Below are 24,725 nucleotides of genomic sequence, written 5' to 3' on the forward strand. Positions count from 1 at the left end.
AATGTTAGCCTACTCGTGACACTAATAAACAAACTTTAAACTTCAAACCTTCTCAAGGGCAATTCGGGAGAGGCAATAAATGCTGGCCTAGCCAGCGACGCCCTGTTAAAGAATTGTTTAAAAATGCTGAGCCCCAGTTTGCTGGCGGATGGGTGAGGTGGGAATGCATGAGTTGGTGTTTCTGGCCTTGATGGCTGAACATTCACACACTGCACCCCATCCCACGAGCAAGCGGCAGACGTTCATAAACAACAACTAGCCCATAATTCCCCTTGGAATATGCCGAGCAAAACCCTTTGGAAAGGTAGCTCCCAAGGACAGACAGCTACACTTGCAGAAAACCACATCAGTGTAGTACCTGAACAGGCGCCAGAGTGTGGCAACAAGGGGGATTCTCACAGCAATTTCATTACAGTGTTAATGTAAGCCTACTTGTGACACTAATAAATAGGCCACTTTGCTTAAAGTCACTGGGGAAAATGCTGAAATCCATTATTATGGAGATATTAGCGGCAGACTTAAAAAAACATAATGGTTTCATAAAAGGTCAATGAAGTTCCATCATTCCATATTAGAATTCTTTGAAGATGTGTCTTGTGCATTTGGATTTTGAAATGGCATCTGACAGTGCGTCACATTAAGAGTTACAACAAATATAAGAGCTTATGGATGCTTGGGCATAATTCATTAGCAGAGGCAGGCACTTGGCTAACTAATAGGAAACAGAGTGTCAGGATAAATGGGTCATTTTCAGCTTGGCAAATGTAGCTAGTGGAGTGCCACAGGGATCAGTGCTGGAATTTCAATTATTTTGAATGATGATCTATATCCTTGAATGAAGGAACTAAGTGTACTGTGGACAAATTTGCTGACAATACAAAAATCAACAGGAAAGCAAGGTCTCAGAAGGATATATGCTGGCATTTTACGACCTCGCTTGGGTGAGGCTTGTAAAACACCGCCCGAGGCCAACAGAGAATTCTGTTCTCCGAGCCTGGGGGTGGTGGGTGTGATGGTAAAATTCAGGCAACAGAGTCTGCAAAGGGACAAAGATAAGCCAAGTAAGTGAGCTGAGCATAAATTTGACTCATTATGGTCACGTATTAGTATACAGTGAAAAGTATTGTTTCTTGCATATTATACAAAACATACCACAGAGAAGGAAAGAGTGCAGAATCTAATATTAGTCATAGCTTGGGTGCAGAGAAAGCTCAACTTAATGTAAGGTCCATTCAAACGTTTGATGGCAGCGGGAAGAAGCTGTTCTTGAGTTGGTTGGTACGTGTCCACAGACATTTGTATCTTTTTCCTTATGGAAAAAGATGGAAGAGAGTATGTCCAGGGTACATAGGATCCTTAATTATACTAGCTGCTTTTCTGACGCAGCAGGAAGTGTAGACAGAGTCAATGGGTGGGAAGCTGGTTTGCGTGATGGACTAGGCTTCATTCATGACCCTTTGTAGTTTCTTGTGGTCTTGGACAGAGCAGCAGCCGTTCCAACCAGAAAGAATCCATTCTATGATGCATCTGTAAAAATTGGTGAGTCGTAGCGGACATGACAGACTTCTTTAGTCTCTTGAGAAAGTAGAGGCATAGTTGAGCTTTCTTAACAATAGTATTGGCATTGAGTGATGACATGGAGTTGGTGGTGATCTGAACACCTAAAAACTTGAAGCTCTTGACCATTTCTACTTGACAAATTTGGCGTAAGAAGTGTCATGTTGGAAAATGTGAGCTTATCTACTTTGTTAGGAAGAACAAAAAGGGAGATTATTATATAAATGGAGGAGCTGCAGAGTGCCGTAATACAGAGATAGCTGTGGTGTGGCAGTCATGTTACTGGGCTAGTAATGCCCAGGCTCAGAGGACATGAGTTCAAATCCCAAACGGCAGCTGGTGGAATTTAAATTTCAGTTAATAAATCTGGAATCAAAAAGCTAGTTTCAACAATAGTGACTATAAAACATTGTTGATTGTTGTAAATCACGAATGCGCTTTATTCATTTCATGGGATATAGGCCTCACTGGCTGGGCTAGCATTTATTGCACAGCCCTCATTGCCCTTGAGAGGTGGTGGTGAGCTGTCTTGAGCCACTGCAGTCTCTGAGGTGTAGGTACACCCACAGTGCTGTTAGGGAGGAAGTTCCTCGATTTTTGACCCAGCAACAATGAAACAACGGCGATATATTTCCAAATCAGGATGGTGCATGGTTTGGAGGGGAACTTCCTAGTGGTGTTCCCATATAGCTGCTGTCTTTACCATTCTAGTTGGTAGCAGTTGCAGATTTGGAAGATACTATCGAAGGAACTTTTATGTGTTCCTGCAGCGTATCTTGTACAAGATATGCACTGTTGCCATTATGTTTCACTGGCAGAGGGACCAAATGTTTGTGGATAATCAACATAAGAACATAAGAAATAGGAGCAGGAGTAGGCCATCTAGCCCTTTGAGCCTGCCCCGCCATTCAATAAGATCATGGCTGATCTGAAGTGGCTCAGTTCCAATTTCCCGCCTTCTCCCCATAACCCTTAATCCCCTTGCCTACCAAAAGCCTATCTACCCACGTCTTAAATATATTTAGCGAGGAAGCCTCCACCACTTCAACGGGCAGAGAATTCCAGAGATTCACCACCCACCAAGAGGGCTGCTTCACCCCAGATTGTGCCAAAATTTTTGAGTGACAAGGGGCCAAATGCTGCCTTGATGTCAAGGGCAGTTACTCTCATCTCACCTCTAGAGTTCAAGCTCACAGCAATGTGGTTGACTTTTAATCCTCTGACATTGTTTAGCAAGCTAATCAATTGTAAAACAACTCAAAAGTCTACAAAAAAGCATGAAACTGACAGATCACCTGGCATCAACCTGGGCAGTAAGAAGTCTCACAACACCAGATTAAAGTCTAACAGGTTTATTTCGTAGTAAATGCCACTAGCTTTCGGAGTTCTGTCTCCCTCGTCAGGTGAGTGGAGTTCTGATCACAAACAGCGTTCTGATCATATAATGGCACACAGTTTACAGGATACTGATTAGAATGCAAGTCTTTACAGCTAGTCAGCTAATCAAATCTTAAAGATACAGACAATGTGAGTGGAGATAGCATTAAGCATAGGTTAAAGAGATGTGTATTGTCTCCAGCCAGGACAGTAAGTGAGATGTAGAAAGCCCAGGCAAGTCATGGGGGTTATAAATAGTGTGACATGAACCCAAGATCCCAGTTGAGGCCGTCCTCAAGTGTGCGGAACTTGGCTATCAGTCTCTGCTCAGCGACTCGGCACTGTCGTCTGTCATGAAGGCTGCCTTGGAGAACGTCTACCCAAAGATCAGAGGCCGAATGCCCGTGACCGCTGAAGTGCTCGCCAACAGGAAGGGAACAGTCTTGCCTGGTGACTGTCGAGCAGTGTTCATTCATCTGTTGTTGTAGCGTCTGCATGGTCTCCCATGAACATACCAGGAGCAGAACCAGACATACTTAAAATGAGGTGTCAACTGAGTGATCCTGCAACACAGGAATAAATGGATGCCAACTTAGACAAAGCAGCAAGCAACAGCATTCAGCAAGCACGCAGCCAATGGATCATAGAAACCCTGCAATGCAGGAGGAGGCTATTCAGCCCATTGAGTCTGTACCGATTCTCTGACAGAGTACCTTACCAGGGCCTTTCTCCCACCCTATCCCCGTAACTCCATATATTTACCATGGTTAATCCATCTAAACTACACATCTTGGGACACAAAGTGGCAATTTAGCATGGCCAATCCACACCCTACAACCAAAGCCATAAGTGAACCCAGGTCCCTGGTGCTGTGAGGTAGATCAGAGCTGAGTTTTGCAGTCGTGCCACATGCAGTCATGAATGGGCAGACAATTAAATGACTAACAGGGGTCATAGTCATACAACACAAAGAGCGGTCCTTTGGCCCGTCAAGTCCGTGCTGGCCATCAAACACCAATCTATTCTAATCCCATTTTAGAGCATTTGGTCTGCAGCCTTATATTCCATGGCATTTCAACTGCTCATCTAAATACTTCCTAAATGTTGTGAGTGTTCTCACCTCAACACCCTTTCAGGCAGAATTCCAAATTATCAGCAATGTTTGGATGAAAAAGTTTTCTCTCACATCCCTCTAAATCATAGAATCCCTACACTGCAGAAGGAGGCCATTCTACCCATTGAGTCTGCACCGACCACAATCCCACACAGACTCTATCCCCGTATATTTACCCTAGCTAGTCCCCTTGACACTAAGACACAATTTAGCATGGCCAATCCACCTAACCCGCATATTTTTCGACTATGGGAGGAAACTGGAGCACCTGGAGGAAATCCACGCAGGCATGAGCTGAACGTGCAAACTTCTCACGGTGTTCCGAGGCCAGAATTAAACCCAGGTTCCTGGTGCTAGGAGGGAGCAGCACTAACCACTGTGCCACTCCAAATCTCCTGCTCCTTATCTTAAATCTACGTTCCCTGGCTACTGACCTCTCTACTAAGGGGTAAAGTTACTTCCCATCTACCTTATCTATAATCACTCAATTTAGTACACCTTGATGAGGTCCCCTCAGCCTTTGCTGCTCTAACAAACTGGAAAATTAGCCTATCAGCTTCCCTTCAGAGCTGAAATGCTTCAGCCCAGGTAACATCCTGGTGAATCTCCTCTGCACCCTTTCTAGTGAAATTACATCCTTCCTACAGCATGGGAACCAGAACTGCACACAGTATTGTAGCTGTGGCTGAAAGGGCGATTTATACAGCTCCATAATAACTCTCTGCTCTTATATTCTGTGCTTCAGCTAATAAAGGCATGTATCCTAAGGGTGGACAATAAATCGTGGGATAACCAATGACATCCATGCCCTGTGTAAGAAGGAATAGAGGGATCCTTACACACGGATTTCAAAAGTTAGCATGTCGGTGTAATCCATAATTAGGAAGGAATATTGAATGTTGAGTTTATTGGAGTATAAAAATAGAGAAGGCTTGCCATAACTGTACACAGCATTGGTATGACCATATCTAGGGTACTGCAGACAGTTTTGGTCTCAGAAATTGGCTCACTGGATGAATGAGTTGTCCTATGAGAAAGAAATTGATGAGGTTGAGCCTTTATTGATTGGAGTTTAGAATAAGAGGTGGTGATCTTATTTAAGGTTCTAAGGGGGCTTGGGAGTAGAGATGTTGAAAGGATGTTCTTCATCATGGGGGAACCAGAATGAGGTAACGTATAAACACATAGATTAGGAGCAGGAAGAGGCCACTCGGCCCCCTCAGCACACTCCATCATTTAACTAGTTCATGGCTGTTTGTAACCTCAACTCCACATTTCCACATACCCCAATAACCTTTCACCACCTTTCTCATCAAGAATCTATCTACCTTTGCCTTAAAAATAACCAAAGATTGCCTTCTCCACTTTTTGAGGAAAAGAGTTCCAAATCTCGTGACCCAAGAAAAAAAAAATTCTCCTCATCTGTATTAAATGGGCAAAACCTTATTTTTAAACAGTGATCTATTGTTCTAAATTCTCCCGCAAGAGGAAATACCCTCTCCACATCCACCCTGTCAAGTCCCCTCAGGATCTTATGTCACTCTTTTAAACTCTAGCAGATACAAGTCTAACCTATCCAACCTTTCATCAGAAGACATCCCATGTATTAGTCTGGTAAACCTTCTCTGAACTGTTGTTAATGCAGTTACGCCTTTCCTTAATTAAGGAACTCCCTGCTTATATATTCAGTAACTATAAACAATAACTTTCTATAAGCTTTCCTATTTACTTTCCTATAATGTCCCGATCCCAACTTAACTTTCCTATCTTTGTGTCATCTGCAAATTTAGCAACCACACCTTCAGCCCCTTCATTCAGGCCCCCCCCCCAACTCCTCCTCCTCCACCCCCCCCCCCCCCCCCATATAAATATCTCCCACTTCCTACACCTTTTAACTTTGACAAAGGGTCATCTGGACTCAAAACATCAGCTCTTTTCTCTCCTTACAGATGCTGCCAAACCTGCTGAGATTTTCCAGCATTTTTTCTTTTGGTTTCATAAATTGAAAAAGGTTCAGGCCCCAGCAGTGATCCCCGTGGCACACTACTGGTTAAATCTGGCCAATCAGAAAATGAATCATTTATGTCTACTCTGTTTCCTGTCAGCTAGCCAATCTTCTATCCACACCAATGTGTTAATCCCACTTCTTACGAGTGAAGGAGCAGAGAGAGAGAGATAAGCTTTTACCTGTTAAAAACCTGTTTAAATAAGTTTAAAGCACTTTGTTCTTTGTAGAACTGTTTAAAGCATTTATTGTATTTACTGCTTTAAGAATTCTGAGGGAGTGGTTAGCAGGCAGTTGTGGGCCATCAGCTTTAAATCAGCGCCAGGTTTAAAAGGAGGCCTGGTGTAGACAGCGGGCAGCGTCTGAGCGGGCAGTGGAGTGAGAGGGAAGTAGAGTGAGCAATTAGGGCTTAATATCAAAAGGGCTGGAGAGAAAAAGGGCCAGGTGAGTTCGTGTGGAAATTTTCAACATTACTACAGTGAATAATGGAGGGGCATGTGATGTGTGGTTTCTGTATGATGTGGGAACTGGTGGACCCCAGGGTCCTCCCCAGTGACCATGTCTGCAGTAAGTGCAGGTTGCTGGAGGAGCTCCAGCTCAAGGTAGATGAGCTGGCCTCTGAGCTACAGACACTGAGGCTCATCAGGGGGAGAAAGGGTGCCATTGTCAATGGGGTGCAAGAGACATCCACCCCCCCTAGACTGGCTTACTGTAAGGGTCAGGAACAAGAGGGGGCTGCTGAGAGGAGGAAGGAGGGTGGGGAGAGGAGGCCTCAGACTCTCAAGCTGCATAACAGGTTTGAGGTTCTTGCTTCCAGTCTGGACAAGGACGAGGGAGGTGAGGTCGGTGAGCAGACTGCACACGGTACAGTGATGCAGCAGGACATAGGCAAAGAGAAGGGGAAAAGGAACGTAGTTGTAATTGGGGATAGTGGGGTTAAGGGTTTTGACACTGTCCTTTGTCACAATGACAAAGTGCACAGAAGGGTGTGTTGTCTGCCTGGTGCTCGGGTCCGGGATGTTGCATATGGGCTGCAGAGGAACCTGGAGTGGGAGGGTGAGAATCCGGTTGTTGTGGTTCATGTGGGTGCCGATGACGTAGGCAAAATGCAAACTGAGGATCTGGGGAGGGAGTATGAAAAGCTGGGAATGGAATTAAAAAGTAGAACCGACAAGGTGGTCATCTCTGGGCTACTGCCTGAACCGAGTGCAGACGGGTGTAGGGTTGATAGGATTAAGGAAGTGAATGGGTGGCTCAGGGATTGGTGTGGGAGGAATGGGTTTGAATTTATGGGGCATTGGCACCAGTATTGGGGTAGGTGGGACCTGTTCGGGCGGGATGGGGTTGGTCTGAACCGTGCTGGGACCAGAGTGCTGGCGAATCGTGTAAAGAGGACTGTAGACAGGGCTTTAAACTAATTAGGGGGGGGAGGGTGTGAGGGTAGGTGACATTACGGGGTCTAAAGTTAAGGAGACGGTACAGGTAAGGATAGAGGCCGAGGATGTCCCAATAATAGAGGGAGTAAGGGGCGTGAGTATGGTTGGTGGCGTTCCGGCAAATAAGGTCCAGGTGAAGGCTGGGATGAAGGCGCTTTATCTGAATGTGCGAAGCATTTGGAATAAAGTGGATGAGTTGGTGGCGCAGATCGACACAAATGGATATGATCTGGTGGCCATTACAGAGACGTGGCTGCAAGGTGACAGGGACTGGGAGCTGAATGTCCAGGGGTATCAAGTGTTTAGGAAGGATAGGTGGGAGGGAAAAGGGGGGGAGCGTAGCTCTGCTGATTAAGGATAGCATCACGGTGGTAGCAAGGGATGATATTGGAACCAAGGAGCAGAACGTGGAATCGTTGTGGGTAGAGATCAGGAACAGCAAAGGGAGGAAGACGCTGGTGGGTGTCGTCTATAGGCCCTGGAATAATGATCTGGAGGTGGGGCAGGCTGTTAACGCACAAATAAGTGCGGCGTGCAGGAATGGGACGGCCGTAGTTATGGGGGATTTCAATCTGCATATTGATTGGTCGACCCATGTTGGACAAGGTGGGCTCGAGGAGGAGTTCTTGGAATGCTGCCGGGATAGTTTCCTGGAACAGTGTGTGTTGGAGCCGACGAGGGAGCGAGCTATCTTGGATCTGGTGCTATGTAATGAGGCGGGTAGAATTAGGGACCTTGCGGTGCAGGATCCTCTTGGGGAGAGTGATCATTGTATGGTGGAGTTTCTGGTGCAGATGGAGGAGGAGAAAGTGGGTTCCCGGACACGCGTCCTTTGTTTGAACAGAGGGGAGTACGGTAGGATGAGAGAAGAATTGGTGAATGTGGACTGGGGGAGCGCATTGGAAGGTAGGTCTGCTGAGGAGCAGTGGAGGATCTTTAAGGAGATCTTTCTTGGTGCTCAGCAGAAATTTATTCCGATGGTCAAAAAGGACCGTAGGAGGAGAGGTAATAAGCCGTGGATAATGAAGGAGGTGAAGGAAAGTGTTAAATTAAAAGTGGAGGCGTTTAGAGTAGCTAAGAGTAGTGGGCAAGAAGAGGATTGGGAGAGGTTTAAATGTCAACAAAGATTGACAAAGAAGTTGATAAAGAAGGGTAGGAGAAACTATGAAGCTGGGCTAGCGCTTAATATAAAAAAGGATAGCAAGAGTTTTTATAAATATATAAGGAAGAGGCTGGCTAGGGTGAACGTTGGTCCCTTAGAGGATGAGAAGGGGGACTTAGTGGTAGGGGATGGGGATATGGCTGAGGTCTTGAATAACTTTTTTGTTTCAGTCTTCACGGAGAAGGACGTGAATAATTTGCCGGATGTTAGAGATGGAAAAGTGGTAGGACTGGAGGGTCTCGATGACATTACTGTTACTAGAGAGGTGGTGCTCGACAGACTGGAGGGGGCTGATTGTGGACAAGTCCCCAGGACCGGATGGAATGCATCCGAGGGTCCTGAAAGAAATGGCGGAGGTGATAGTGGATACCTTGGTGGTTATTTTCCAGACGTCGCTGGATTCTGGGGAAGTGCCGGAAGATTGGAAAATGGCTAATGTTACGCCATTGTTTAAGAAGGGTGCCAGGCAAAAGGCGGGGAATTATAGGCCTGTTAGTTTAACGTCTGTTGTAGGTAAAATGTTAGAATCTGTCATCAAGGAGGAAATAGCGAGGCATCTTGAGGGGAACTGCTTGATAGAGCAGACGCAGCACGGTTTCCTTAAAGGGAAGTCGTGTCTGACAAATTTACTGGAGTTCTATAAGGATGTGTCTAGGGTGGTGGATAGAGGAGAGCCGGTGGATGTGGTCTTTCTTGATTTTCAGAAGGCGTTTGACAAGCTACCTCACAACAGGTTATTGCAGAAGGTCAGGGGGCATGGAGTTGGGGGTAGGGTGTTAGCATGGATAGAGGACTGGTTGTCAAATAGGAGGCAGAGAGTGGGGGGTCAATGGGTGCTATTCGGATTGGCGGATGGTGACTAGTGGAGTGCCCCAGGGGTCGGTGCTGGGGCCTCAGCTATTTACCATTTATATAGATGATCTGGAGGAGGGAACCGAGTGTAGGGTGTTGAAATTTGCTGATGATACCAAGATTGGTGGAACGGCAAATTGTGCGGAGGGTGTGGAGAGTCTGCAGAAGGATCTAGATAGGCTGGGCGAATGGGCCAGGAACTGGCAAATAGAATTTAATGTTGGCAAGTGCGAGGTGGTCCACTTTGGTAGGAATAATGGTAGGAAGGATTATTACTTACGTGGCGAAAAACTGCAGCAGGTGACGGTGCAAAGGGACCTCAGGGTCCTTGTGCATGAGTCGCAAAAACCCAGCTTGCAGGTGCAGCAGGTGGTCAGGAAGGCGAATGGGATGCTGGCCTTCATAGCGAGGGGGATTGAATATAAAAGTAGGGAGGTCTTGCTGCGGCTGTATAGGGCATTGGTGAGGCCGCAGCTGGAGTACTGTGTGCAGTTTTGGGCGCCGTACTTACGCAAGGATATTTTGGCCTTGGAGGGAGTGCAGAGGTTTACTAGGCTGATGCCGGAGTTGAGGGGGTTGAGCTATGAGGAGAGGCTGAATAAATTAGGCTTGTACTCGTTAGAGTTTAGAAGAATGAGGGGAGATCTCATTGAGACATATAAGATGATGAATGGGATGGATAGGATAGAGGTGGAGAGACTCTTCCCGCTCAGAAAGGATAGTAGGACTAGGGGGCACAGCCTCAAGATAAAAGGGGGGCGGTTTAGAATGGAGTTGAGGAGGAACTTCTTCACTCAAAGGGTGGTGAATCTCTGGAATTCTCTGCCCGTTGAAGTGGTGGAGGCTGCCTCGCTAAATATTTTTAAGACGCGGGTTGATGGGTTTTTGATAAGAGAGGGGATTAAGGGTTATGGGGAGAGGGCGGGAATGTGGAACTGAGCCACGACAGATCAACCATGATCTTATTGAATGGTGGGGCAGACTCGAAGGGCTAGATGGCCTACTCCTGCTCCTATTTCTTATGTTCTTATAATCTTTAATGTGATACCTTATCAAATGCTTCTGGAAATTTAAGTATACTACATTCTTGAGCACCTCTTTATCCACAACACGTGGATAAAGACTCTAATAAATTGGTTGCATGATTTCCTTTTCACAAAAGCATGTTAATTCTGTCTGAATTCCTTGAACTTTTCTCAGTGCCCTGCTATAGCACATTCGATAATGGCTTCTAAGATTTTCCCTCCAACTAGCCTGCAGTTTCCTGCTTCAATTTTCTGGTCTGAATCTGTCATCCTGCAGTGATATCTCGGTAATTGCTGTCAGGTCATACTTATTTTTCTTTTTCTGTTCTCACTTATCTATTTTGTTATGAAAGCACTCAGATAGACTTTACCTTAGTCCCTTAGTATTATTTTTGTAATCTCCAACCTTACCTGCTGGTGTACTCTTTGATTTGTACTCTCTGCCTCTTCCTGTCAGTCTGTTTATCATTTTTCATATTAACACCTTTCTTTCTTGCCTTGTTTCTACTCTTTAGTTTACCACATCTTTTCAACTTTCATCCCTTATCCCCACTGTTTAGTTTAAAACTCTAGTTATGCAGCTCACTACTAAACAGATCCCAGCATTGCTAAACAATCCCAAAGATTATCTTTAAAGTTCTGCTTCTCAATTTGATGCCTAGGTCGTCACACTGGCAACGCATAGCCTCATTCTTAGTTCTACCTGTTTTGTATATAGACCATGACAACTGGATTCTCCCTCTCCCAGTGCAAATTCCACTCCAGCTCTGAGCAATATCCTGAACCTGGCACCAGACCCTTCTGGATTCTTGCTCTTTGCTGTAGAGAACAGTCTTATCTGCATAAGACTTATCTTGGATAGTCACATGAGCAGACTGGGAATGGAGGGATACAGAAGAATGGTCTAGTTGGACCAATGAGCGGTGCAGGCTTGGAGGGCCAAAGGCCTGTTTCCTGTGCTGTATTGTTTTTTGTTTAATCCTCACTGTACTGTCCCCTATTACCACTAAATTACTTTTTGTTTTGCCCGCTTAAATGGCTTCCTTTAGAACAAAGAAAATTACAGCACAGGAACAGGCCCTTCGGTCTGACCATGCTGCCCGACAGAACTAAAACCCCCTTCCGGGGACCATATCCCTCTATTTTCATCATATTCACATATTTGCCTAGACACCCTTAAAACTACTGTATCTGCTTCCACTGCCTCCCCAGCAGCGAGTTCCAGACGCACACCACCATCTATGTAAAAAACTTGCCTTGTACATCTCCTTAAACTTTGCCCCTCATACCTTAAACCTATGCCCCCTAGTAATTGACTCGTCCACTGTCGGGAATAGATTCCAATTATCCACTCTGTTCATGCCTCTCATAATCTTGTAGACTTCTATCAGGTCACCCCTCAACCTCTGTTGTTGCAGTGAGAACAAAGCAAGTTTCTCCAACCTCTCCTCATGCTTCCATACCAGGCAACATCCTTGTAAATCTTTTCTACCCTCTCCAAATCCTCCACATCTTCTGGTACTATGACGACCAGAATTAAACACTATATTCCAAGTGTGGCCTAACTAAGGTTCTGTGATGTCGCAACATGACTTGTCAAATTTTAAACTCAATGCTCCGGTCGATAAAGACAAGCATGCCTTATGCTTTCTTGACTACCATCTCAACCTGCATTGCCACTTTCAGTGACCTGCGTAGTTGTACACCCATATCCCTCTGCCTATCAATACTCTTAAGGGTTCTGCCATTTACGTATATTTCCTATCTGTATTAGGCATGCCAAAATGCACTCCCTCACATTTGTCCGGATTAAACTCCATCTCTCCACCACAAACTGATCTGCATCCTCTGATGGTCCTCATCGCTATCTGCAAATCCACTAACCTTTGTGAGGTGATGCATTTTGGCCGGAATAATGTAGGGGGGAGTTATATGGTAAAGGGTAAGCCCGTAAGGAGTGTAGAATCGCAGCGAGATCTGGGGGTGCAAGTGCACAAGTCTTTGAAGGTGGCAGTGCAAGTGGAGAGTGTGGTGAAGAAAGCCTATGGTATGTTAGCCTTTATAGGAAGGGGTATAGAATATAAGAGCTGGAGTCTAATGTTGCAGTTGTACAGAACATTGGTTAGGCCGCATTTAGAGTACTGCGTCCAGTTCTGGTCGCCTTACTACCAGAAGGACGTGGAGACTCTGGAGAGAGTGCAGAGGAGGTTTACCAGGATGTTGCCTGGTATGGAAGGACTGGGGTATGAGGAAAGATTGAAGAAATTGGGGCTCTTTTCCCTTGAAACTCGCCGACTGAGGGGGATCTAATAGAGGTATATAAGATTATGAAGGGTATAGATAGAGTAAACAGAGGTAAGCTATTTCCTATGATAGAGACACGTAGGACAAGGGGCAATGGACTTAAGGTGAGGGGGAAGAGGTACAACACAGATATTAGAGGGAGGTTTTTCACACAGAGGGTAGTGGGGGTATGGAATGCTCTGCTAAGGTGGTGGAGGCAAACACGCTAGAGTCATTTAAGAGTAACTTAGACAGACACATGACTGGGTTAGAGATGGGTGGATATAGGAGATTGTTTTAAATAAGGGTCATTAGCATTGGGGGCGTCCCTGGTAAGGTAAATGGACATGGTATGATAATAATGTTTTTTCTCTTTTCATTCACAGGTTTTAAGTCGGTCCACCTCGTGTCCAACGAGGGGCATACACGCGATGGGTCGTACTGGGCTTGCTCTTGATTGTTCGAGATGGGCCTAGTGCTTCATGTCGTTAGTGTGTGCCTAAACTGGACCAGATACTGGGCAAGATGACAGCTCAGTGACTATTACTGATTGCTGTGCAGACACATGCATTTGGGCCAGTGTCTGTGGGACTTTGCGCATTCTCCCCGTGCTTGCGTGGGTTTTCTCCAGGTGCTCCGGTTTCCTCCCACACCCCAAAGATGTGCTGTTAGGCTGGAATAAATTGTCTCTAAATCAGTTTCCCTCAATCTGGATGGTCATAAAACATTAGACAGGGGTCGTGGGTGGAGAGGGGGACTGGTGGTGTTGAGATGGCGGCGTGGGCTCATTGGGCCGAAGGGCCTGTTTCCCGGGCTGATTTTGTTCTTTGTGTCATCTAATCAAATCAGTTACATTTCCTCCAAGTCATTTATATATATTACAAACAGCAACGGTCCCAGCACTGATCCCTGAGGAACAGCACATGTCACGGATCGCCATTCAGATATGCACCCTTCCACCTTACCCTTTGTCTTCTATGACCTTGTCAGCTCACCTCCCATGCGACTGCACCAGTCTGCCATGAGTGATTGTTCAAGTGCTCAGCAAAAGTATATACCAGTGATAAGGAAGGACTGTAGAAAAAGAGATAATCCCCCATAGATATCTAAGGAAATAAAGGAGGGTATCAAAAATGCTTACAATGTGGCAAAGATTAACGGGAACCTAGAGGATTGGGAAATCTTTAAAGGTTGGCAGGAAGCCACAAAAAAAAAGCCATAAAGGTAAGATGGATTATGAGAGTAAACTAGCTCAGAGTATAAAAAGATAGCAAAAGTTTCTACAAATATATAAAACAAAAAGAGTGGCAAAAGTAAACATTGGTCTTTTAGAGGACGAGAAGGAGGATGTAATAACTGAAAAATGAGAAAATGGCTGAGGCACTGAACAGATATTTTGTGTCGGTCTTCATAGTGGAAAATACAAATAACATGCCAAAAATTGATGACATGGCTATGAAGGCTATGGCAGGTGTGAACCTAGAAACTATCATTCTCACAAAAGAGATAGTGTTGGGCAAGTTAATTGGGGTTGTGTGGGGGGGGGGGGGGGGGGGCTAAAGTTAGTCAAGTCTCCTGGTCCTGATGGAATGCATCTCCATCTCAAAGAGATGGTGGGAGAAACAGCAAATGCACTGGTGCATTTACCAAAGTCCGCTGGACTCTGGGGTGGTTCCTGCAGATTGCAAAACAGCACATGGGATGCCACTGTTTAAAAAATGCAGTAGCCAAAAGGCAGGTAACTATAGGCCAGTTAGCTTAACTTCTGTAATAGAGAAAAATGCTTAAATCTGTCAGCAAGGAAGAAATAGTGAGACATCTAGATATAAATTGTCCCATTGCTAAGATGGAGCATGGGCTCATGAGGGGCAGGTTATGTTTGACTAATTTGGTGGAATTCTTTGAGAACATTCCACATGCAGTGGACAATGGGGGACCTGTGGATGTAGTGTATCTGGTTTTCCAGAAGGCATTTGACAAGGTGCGGCACCAGACTGCTACATAAGATAAAAGTGCACAGTGTTATGGGTAATGTATTAGCACGGATAGAGGATTGATTAACTAACAGACAGCAAAGAGTTGGAATAAATGGGTGTTTTTCTGGTTGGCGATCAGTGACTAGTGGTGTGCTTCAGGGATCAGTGTTGGGATTGCAATTCTTTACAATTTACATGGATGATTTGGAGCTGGGGACCAAGTATCGTGTGTCAAAATTCGCAGATGACACTAGATGGGTGGAAGAGCAAAGTGTGCAGAGGATTCCGAAAGTCTGCAAAGGGATATGGATAATCTATGAACGGGCAAGGGTCTGGCAGATGGAGTACAATGTTGGTAAATACGAGGTCATCCATTTTGGTAGGAACAACAGCAAAATGGACTCTTATTTAAATAGTAAAAAATTGCAGCATGCTGCTGTGCAGAGGAACCTGCTTGTCCTTGTGCAGGCATCTCAAGGATTTGGTTTGCAGATAATTAAGAAGGCAAATGACGTTTTTGTCCTTCATTGCTAGAGGGATTGAGTTTAAAAACAGCAAGATTATGTTGCAGCTGTATAAGGTGCTGGTGAGGCCTGTGTACAGTTTTGGTCTCCTTACTTGAGAAAGGATATACTAGCACTGGTGAGGGTGTAGAGGAGATTCACTAGGTTGATTCCAGCATTGAGAGGATTGGCTTACGAGGAAAGATTGAATAGACTGGGGCTATACTCATTGGAATTCAGAAGAATGAGGGGAGATTGTATAGAAACATGTAAGATTATGAAAGGACTCGATAAGATAGAAGCAGGGAGTTGTTTCCACTGGCAGGTGAAACTAGAACTAGGGGGCATAGTCTCAAAATAAGGAGAACCAGATTTAGAACTGTGTTGAGGAGGAACTTCTTCACACAAAGGGTTGTGAATCTGTGGAACTCCCTGCCCAGTGAAGCAGTTGAGGTCATCTCATTGAATGTTTTTAAGGCAAGGATAGATAACTTTTTGAACAGTAAAAGAATTAAGGTTTATGGCAGGTAAATAGAGCTGAGTCCACAAAATGATCAGCCATGATCTTATTGAATAGCGAAGCAGATTCGAGGAGCCAGATGGCCTACTCCTGCTCCTAGTTCTCATGAGGGGCCTTTGTCAAATGCCTTACTGAAGTCCATGTAGACAACATCCACTGCCCTACCTTCATCAATCATCTTTGTCAAATCTTTGAAAAACTAGATCAAATTACAAAACCACGTTGTCTCTCGCTAATACGTCCACTTATTTCCAAGTAGTAGTAAATCCTGTCTTGAAGAATCCTCTCCAATAATTTCCCTTCCATTGATGTAAGGCTTACTAGCCCATAATTACCTGGATTATTCTTGCTACCCTTCTTAAACAAAGGAACATTAGCTATAGGGGGTCCCAGAGGATTAGAGAATAGCTAGTGAGGATAGGGCAGCATAGTGATACATTGGTTAGCACTGCTGCCTCACTGTGCCAGAGTCCCGGGTTCAATTCACGGCTTGGGTCACTGTCTGTGAGGAGTTTGCACATTCTTCCTGTGTCTGCGTGGGTTTCCTCTAGGTGCTCTGGTTTCCTCCCACAATCCAAAAATATGCAGGGTAGGTGGATTGGCTATGCTAAATTGCCCCTTAGTGGTGGAGGACCAGCTAGGATAAATGCATGGGAATATGGGGATAGCGCCTGGGTAGGGTTGTGGTCGGTACAGACTTAATGGGCCAAATGACCTCCTTCTGCACTGTAGGGATTCTATGATACAAAGACTTCACTCAAGGCCCCAGTGATTTCCTCCCTTGCCTCTCTCAGTATTCTTGAGTATATCACATCAGGCCTTGGGGCCATGTCTACCTTAATGTGTCTCAAGAGCCCCAACACCACCACCCTTTTGCCTCAAACTATCCACACACTCTTTCCCAGACTCATTATCCACAAAGTCCTTCTCTTTGATCAATACTGATGCAAAGTATTCATTTAATACCTCACCCATTTCCTCTGGCTCCCCGCATAGATTCTCTCTGTCTTTGAGTGGGTCAACCCTCTCCCTGGCTACCCTCTTGCTCTTTATGTGTGTATAAAAAGCCTTAATCCTGTTGGTTAATGATTTTTTGTGATCCCTTTTAGCCCTCTACTCCTTGCTTAAGTTTCTTTCATTGTATTCCACATTTGCTTTGTATGTTCCCAGCCACCTAGCCTTGACAAGTCCTTCCCTTTTTCTCTCTGACTAGGCTTATAATATCTCATTATCCAAGGATCGCAAAACTCACCATACTTATCCTTCATCTTTACAGGAATCTGCTGGTCCTGAATCCCTATCAACTTACACTTGAAAGCCTCCCACATGTCCTTAATTTGCCCTCAAACATCTGCCCCCAATCTACACTCTCCAGTTCCTCCCCAACATTGTTGTAATACGCCTTCCCCCAAATTACACTTATCTTTATCCATCAGTACCTTAAAGCTTACTGAATTGTGGTCACTGTTCCCCTACTGGCCAGGCTCACTCCCCAATTCCAGGTCCACTGTGGACTCTTCCCTAGTTGGATTATCTGCATACTTTTTCAAGAAGCACTCCTGAATGCTCCTTACAAACTCTGTCCCACTCATACCCCTAGCACTAAGTAAGTTACTATGGTGCATTGGTACAATGGGCATCTCATCCATTCTGCGGCTCTCACTCTCATCCAAACAAGCTGAAAGAGCCTCAAACTGTTGGACAAAAGCAAAGGCTTAGGGCCCATACCCTCTGGGTCCTCTTACCACCACACTCAGTCTCTGACCAAAGACCAAATCAGAAGCCCCTGTCCAGTGTGACTTTCTCCTGGTACATGGTATTCAGGTAGTTTCCCCCCTCCCTGGATTGTCACAGTGTCTGCCACTCAGCGACTGAGCCTAGCTCCCCAATCCACAAACACTTATTGCACGTATATATCCTGGACCATACAGCCTCAAGGAGCATCCATTTGCTGCATCTGCCTTTCCTGCCATCCTTTAACTACTCAAGTTATTTTATTCAATTCATTACTTTCTTTTTTAAAAAACATATTTTATTAACCTTACCACTAGTTTGTATACTTTAAATCTTACAAACAAAATAGACCATAACCAATTAGCAGATCCTCACCAAACTACTAACTCCTACTCCTGCAGTACAGCAAGAACTAATTCCTACAGGGCATAAATGTTAGCAAAGGTGCAAAGAAGCAGCTTCCTTATCCAACTCCCTTAATCACCCACTTCTAGCACTCCCTTTAAGATAGAAATGAGCATTTCTTCTGAGGGCAAGTACTTTTTGGAATTCTTTACTCTTGAGAGCAGTGGTTACAGAGACAGGGTGGAGCTGGTCTTAAGACTGCAGAGCTTTAATAACAAGGCTCACAAACAAAGGATGCACAAGCTTGGAATAAAGATTAAGTTTAAAATTGGATAATTATATCATGGGCAATGAGCAAAGAATCAGAGGACACAATTAAAAATTCAGAAACTTTGAACAAGGTCAGATTACTTTATTCATCCAGAAGATAATGGATGTAACATATGTAAAAGCTTTTGGTCACTGAAACTGTGATCATTATAAATGGGGAGTGAGGAGAAATGGTTGATTGACAGGGTAAGGGCAGAGATCCTGGAGGTGGCGATTCATCAATTAATTAGGTAGTCGTACACTGACCATGTAAAGAACAGGATTAATTGACAGATGTCCTGGTCTGACTGCAAGCTCTAGGTTTGTAGGTAATGCAGTGCGAATAAAGGACACTCACACCTGATTTGTTTACATTTTAATATGTATAATAAAAATCACTCATTACAATCAAAAGAAAATTCATACATAGCTTCCTAACAACAAGGACTCGTTGCCATAATGAGAACATTAGCATGAACAAAATGTTGTTTGCATGGTGGATGGGGGAGGGAAGGCGAAGAGGGGTGGATGAGGGGAGGGAAGGCAGAGAGGGGTTGGGGGGGGAGGGAAGGCAGAGAGGGGTTGGGGGGGGAGGGAAGGCGAAGAGGGGTTGGGGGGGGAGGGAAGGTGAAGAGGGGTTGGGGGGGGGAGGGAAGGCGAAGAGGGGTTGGGGGGGGGAGGGAAGGCGGAGAGGGAAGGCAGAGGGGTGGGGGAAGAGAATTGCCAGAATAGACATTGTACACCACAGAACAGGACACCCAGGTTCCAAATCAGTACACTGACATTTAAAGTAAAAACAAAAAGTACCGTGTGAAAGGAATGGCAATACATTGAATTGCAATGTTAACCCTTGTAGTTTCCCACCCCATAAGATGGTTGACAAAAATCAGCCAAGAATATGAGTAACACGTACACCTGCTCACATCATAGAACGTGGCCACATATACCTCAGAAAATCAGCTTGTTTTTAGAAAGACTTTCCGTACAGAAACATCTACAATTTTAGAAAATGTTTGACAATGCTTCATAAACTTCAGCAATGTTGCTAGCTTATGGTCTTCGCTGAATAAGCTGTGGCAGGGTGAGGTTTTAGTAGGCACTGCTACAAAAGTTAATCACTCAATATCTCTTTCCCGCTCCCCCCCCCTCAAATTTCTGTTAGATTTTCTAGAAGTGGCTCATTGTCAGCTTTGTACCAATTTTACAACTGAAGGCAGTACAAGGTCTGGTGACAGTTCAGGGTTCCCTCTCTGCTGCACCAATAATGTGTTCCTAACTGAGCCCTTAACTTCATAACAGCATTTCCATCTCCAAGTCAGAAAGTGCAGGGGATTCAAACCTTCAGCCAGACAGTTCCAGCTTTGAATTCTTGAGTTCAAGGCGCTCTCTCACCCAGTGAATACTGGTAAATCCCCACCATTGCATGGACTGTGGAATGCCATCAAATTTTGCCTCCATGTAGGTCTAAGCATCTTATTGGCTAACGTAAAGATGGTTACGATCATGGAAGGAACATTAATGACGTGACTGTTTATCAATCTGCAAATCCTTCCAGTATTTCACACAATTTATCATGCTTACACTCAACTATATGAAGCAGCTCAATTTGATTACTGTAGAACTTGTGTGTTGTCAGCTAGTATCACTGGGAACTGGCTTAAGGCTATTTACACTTGGGATTTTTGCAATCAGAAGCAGACTTCACAGCAGAATGACAAAGGCAGCAAACACATGCTGCCAGGGGTGGTGATCCTCTCCTAAGCCACACACCGCCCTATCTTGAAAGTATATCACTATTCGTTCACTGTCGCTGGTCAAAATTCTGGAATGCCTTAAAAGCACTGTGGGTGTACCTACATCACGGACTGCAGCGGTTCAAGAAAGCAGCTTATCACCATCTTCTTCTTGGCAATAATGTTGGACTCACATCCTCTGAATAATTAAAAATAGCTTCCCAGGTCAGGTCCTGATGAAGAGTCAAACGCAACGTGAAAAGTTAACTCTGATGCTGCCAGACCTGCTGAGTATTTGCAGCATTCTGCTCTATCTTTCTCAAGTCGTTTACTTGGGCTGACTTTAAATCCAGATCCAAAATTTAAAGGCAAAGTTTTTCATCATGGGGCGACGGAGGATAGGAGAGAGAGTAGCCTTTGTGCTGGTTCAGGTGAAGGCCCACTCTCATTACGTTTAAAAGTTTCCCCAGTGTGCATCCTGCATCAGAACGAAATGTTGAGATCAGGTACGTGATAAATTAAATGCAACATAGAACTCCCTCTCCTTCAGCAAAGGGAGATATTGCCCATATTCTTACCCCAATGCATCTCAATGCCAATCTCTAGAGCTCCTACATGCTCATGGCAGCCATTCCTGCCTCTAATCAAATATTTTCACAGTCAGTTTAGTGCTGTGAATTCAAGAGCTAATAGTCACTGAGCTGTGACTGTCCACAACTAATTCCGGTTAGAGCCCTCGCACATCCTTCAAAGAAGGCTCTATCATTCCATCGGTTTGAATGGATTCTAACCCACTTTCCTCAGCTAAGAACTGTGCTCTGAGAGAAGGGTATTTCTGGCACTATGGGATATTCTTCCTTTTTAAAAGAAACCTTACACAAAGTATAAGTTAAATAGGTACAAATGCAAATCTCTGACAGCACGGTAGCACAATGGTTAGCACTGCTGCTTCATAGCTCCAGGGTCCTGAGTTTGATTCCTGGCTTGGGTCACTGTCTGTGCGGAGTTTGCACACTCTCCTTGCGTCTGCGTGGATTTCCTCCCACAGTCCAAAGATGTGAGGCTATGCTAAGAAATTGCCCCTTAGTGTCCAGGGGTGTGTAGGTTAGAGGGATTAGTGGTTATGATATGGGGGTAGGGCCTGGGTGGGATTGTGTTTGGTGCAGACTCGATGGGCCGAAGGGCCTCTTTCTGCACTGTGGGGTTCTATGGTTCAACATCAAATAGTCAAATTGTGAAGAACTGGGCAGAAACTTTCAGTAAAAATACAGCCTTGAAAACTGGAATCTGTGGTCCACGAGGATGCGTGGCTGGAGTTGGCTGTGGGATTGTAGGGAAATAGGATTAATTGCTTTTTCTAAACATTTAGCTGTGACAATTAAGACATCCTATTTATCAGAGAGATGACTCATTGAGGTTATTTCCTAAAGTAAGAAAGCCTTTAGTGGCATGCAAATGATTCATTATTCCAACAAATACTATCCTCCAGTTCTGTCAGCTGTACAGAGCTTTGCAATTGGATGTCTCATCTTCCATTAGCTGTGTTAACAACCATGACAGGAACAAAAAGAGTTCATAACTGGGGCACCAGATCAGGGTTTTACTAATGTAAGGTGCAGGGTGCTTTAGCCGAAGATAATTGTGAAATGCTGGGGAATTCATAGAACAGTGCAGCACATAAGACCATTTAGCCCATCAAAGCTGTGTTAGCTCTTTGAATTAGTCCCATTCTCCCTTTCCCACAGCCCTGCATTTTTCTTTTCAGTTTTTATCCAATTCTCCTTTTGTAAGTTGTTAGTCCAGCTGTTTTTCAGACAGCGCAATCCAAATCATAATATTTGTAATTATGTTTCCCTTCATGTCGCTTTTAGTTCTTTTGCCAATGACCTTAAGTCTAAACCCCCTGGTTAAAGTAAAAGTTTATTTATTAGCCACATGTAGGCTAACATTAACACTGCAATTAAGTTACTATGAAATTCCCCTAGTCACCACACTTTGTTGCCCATTCAGGTACACTGAGGGAGAATTTAGTATGGCCAATGCACCTAACCAGCATATCTTTGGACTGTGGGAACACCCAGACTCTCCGCCCACTCCCTTAAATCCAGTGGGCAATCACTGGAAACATAGCTTAACCTAATTTTCTGCGGGTTTTTTTTTGGTTCCCTCCAAAATTGCAAAAGATGATGGACGGATTCATATAGACTTTCAGGATTTGTTTTTGCTGGTTAAATGATTCCTGGAACATAGTTGTTCTTCCTGCTTACACCGTGAACTCACACATGATAGGTCCCTTATGTAGGCATTAATAATTTGAACATCACAGATGGGTCTCTGGATCATCAATGTAGGTGGTACATAACATATAAAAATAACTCATTATGTATTACATCAGATTTCATGGAATTCTGATTTATACTCTGCGTCCTTTTACAGTGCAGCATTTATTAAAATTTGCTGAAATAACAACACCTATTTGAATTTCTATATAATTTTATCTACCCTTTACAACTTGGCAGAAGGGGGCTCAAACTGTTCTTTTAATAAAATTGCTTTGAGTTCATGTGACTGTTGCAAGATGACATGAGTCTTGGCAAAGCCATTGGGGTGGAAGTGAGAAGACCAATTAGCACCAGTAGTGCAAAATAGTTTGCAGTCCACTTTACACCATGACCACTTCCTTTCCTGAAATCAATTGATATCAAAGTCAATCTTTTAATTCACTGGCATTTATTGCCCATTCTTAACTGTCCTTGAGAAAGTGGCTGTGATCCACTTTCTTGGCAAGTTAATGGCTTGCTCAACCATTTCAGTTTACAGTTAAGAATACATTGCTGTAGATTTGGCAACACACGCAGACCAGACCAGGTGTGCATGGCAGATTTCCTTCCCCTAAAGAATGTATCATAGAATTCTTACACTGCAGAAGGAGACCATTCGACCCATCAAGCCTGCACCAACAACAATCCCATCTGTATTAACCCTACTAGTCACCCTGACGCTAAGGGACAATTTAGCATGGCTAAACCAGCTAATCTGCACATCTTTGTGGGAGAAAACCAGAGCAGCAGGAGGAAACCCAAGCAGACAAGGGGAAAATGTGCAAACTCCACACAGTGACCCAAGGCTGGAAATGAACTCACATTTCTGGTGCTATGAGGCAGCAATGCTAACCACTGTGCCACCGAATGGAGAGCAAAACATTTTACAACAATCCATAGTTTCAAGGTTATTATTATTTGTACGAGCTTTTACTTCCACATTTTATTTAACCAACTGAATTTAAATTCCTCAGTTGCTGAGGAGGGGGAAAGAATTGCTAGCTTAGGTCTCTGGATTACTAGTTAGTAATGTACTAAAACAGAAAGGATGGCATAATGGATATGCCAGTTGAAACAGGCTGCTCATTTATCAGCCCATTTTGCACCTTGCCAATGACCAATTTCATCCCTCAAGTTCCCAATGATCTGGATACATGCCACATGTTCTCTTTAGACATACCACTAAACTAAAAGCAAAACACTGTCAATGCCAGAAATCTAAAAATAAAAACAGCAAATGCTAGAACTCAGCATATCTGGCAGTTTCCATTGAGGGTGAAACAGAGTTAACGTTTTGAGTCCAATATGACTAGTCTTCAGAACTGTACATCAGGTTGGTGTCATCACTGATGGCCAAGTGAACAAACTGGATCATTAAGGATTCTTTCTTCAAGACGTGGAACCAAGTGTAGCCAGCTATTTAGTCAAAGGGTACTTTACTTCCTCGAGCAAAAGCTCCTTTTTGTCAGTGTTTAGATGCTCATGTTTCAATACAGGCTCTCACTGATTTCCAAAGAACAGACCAATTGCCACCAACTACCCACACAGCCTGAAGCAATGCAGGCCCAGTTGGGGTCAGACTGAACAAGTTCCCTGGTTTGTCAAAGGTACGATTGTGAGAAAGCTGCATGCCATTCCATCTACTTTCCATTCCAGATGGAATTTCTCAACAGCTCAGGGGGGCACCTTGTAGTTGCAGCCAACAAAATTGCTTCATTCTACTGCGGAAATAATTTGGTTTATTTTCTCATAATCTTCCTTGATCAGCGTTCCTCCAGCCTTACGTTCTAGTTGGCACTTTCCATTCATGTCTTCAAACGTCTCCTCCAACATCGCAAGTTAACATAACCCTGGACTCTGGAACTATTTTTCTAAACTCCACTAACTCGCTACATCTCTCTCCACTTCTAAATACACTCAAAACACATTAGAACATGCCTTTGGTCATTTACACCAACCATATCCTGGTGTCCAGTTTACCCCTTTATGAGGGATGTTGGGATGTTTCATCATTTTGCAAACAATGTGAGTGTAAAGCTCTGCTAGCAGTTGCTAAAGAATGTTGCCTTTAAGGTCCCATTCTTAATCTCTGAAACTTATAGAAGCATCCCAGGGAGAATTAAAGCTCAAGGTGGCTGCTCCTATCTATTGTCACTGAAGAATGTGACTTGGCGACTAACTAACAGAGAATGGAAAGTGCTTCCAGGACAAAGCGTTGCTATTTAACTTTGGTTCTGTAGACTGGCTCATATGAGGAAAGATGGTAATGCTGTTGCACTGTGTACAGTTCAAGTTTATCACTCCTTCAATGATGACATTAGAGGCACACAGTACAGTTCCTCAGATTCAGCACTAAAACCATTGTTGTTTGTTGCTCTTGTGAAGGTGGCAGTTGGCCTTTCTAATGCTGCAACAGTCCATTTGTTGGTGTTACCACAATACTGTTAGGTAAGGAGTTCCAAGATTTTGAGCC

The 24,725-nt window shown here is 44.3% G+C and overlaps 1 protein-coding gene across 2 annotated transcripts in view; it reads right to left on the reverse strand.

Moving 5' to 3' along the window:
• Positions 1-1,177: 1,177 nt before the first annotated feature.
• The window catches only part of gfra4a (GDNF family receptor alpha 4a), a 207,705-nt gene continuing 184,157 nt past the window's right edge, over positions 1,178-24,725 (reverse strand). Inside the window, exon 9 of one of the 2 annotated variants that reach the window (XM_080194898.1) lies at positions 1,178-3,497. The gene's annotated coding sequence lies outside the window, so the exon portion shown is untranslated. Of the gene's footprint in view, positions 3,498-18,890; positions 20,410-24,725 lie in introns of those variants that run through there. The other variant, XM_080194828.1, reaches the window with a different exon arrangement.

The sequence above is a fragment of the Carcharhinus amblyrhynchos genome, chromosome 1 (assembly GCF_965287045.1).
Source record: "Carcharhinus amblyrhynchos chromosome 1, sCarAmb.v2.hapA, whole genome shotgun sequence".
Lineage (NCBI taxonomy): Eukaryota > Metazoa > Chordata > Chondrichthyes > Carcharhiniformes > Carcharhinidae > Carcharhinus > Carcharhinus amblyrhynchos.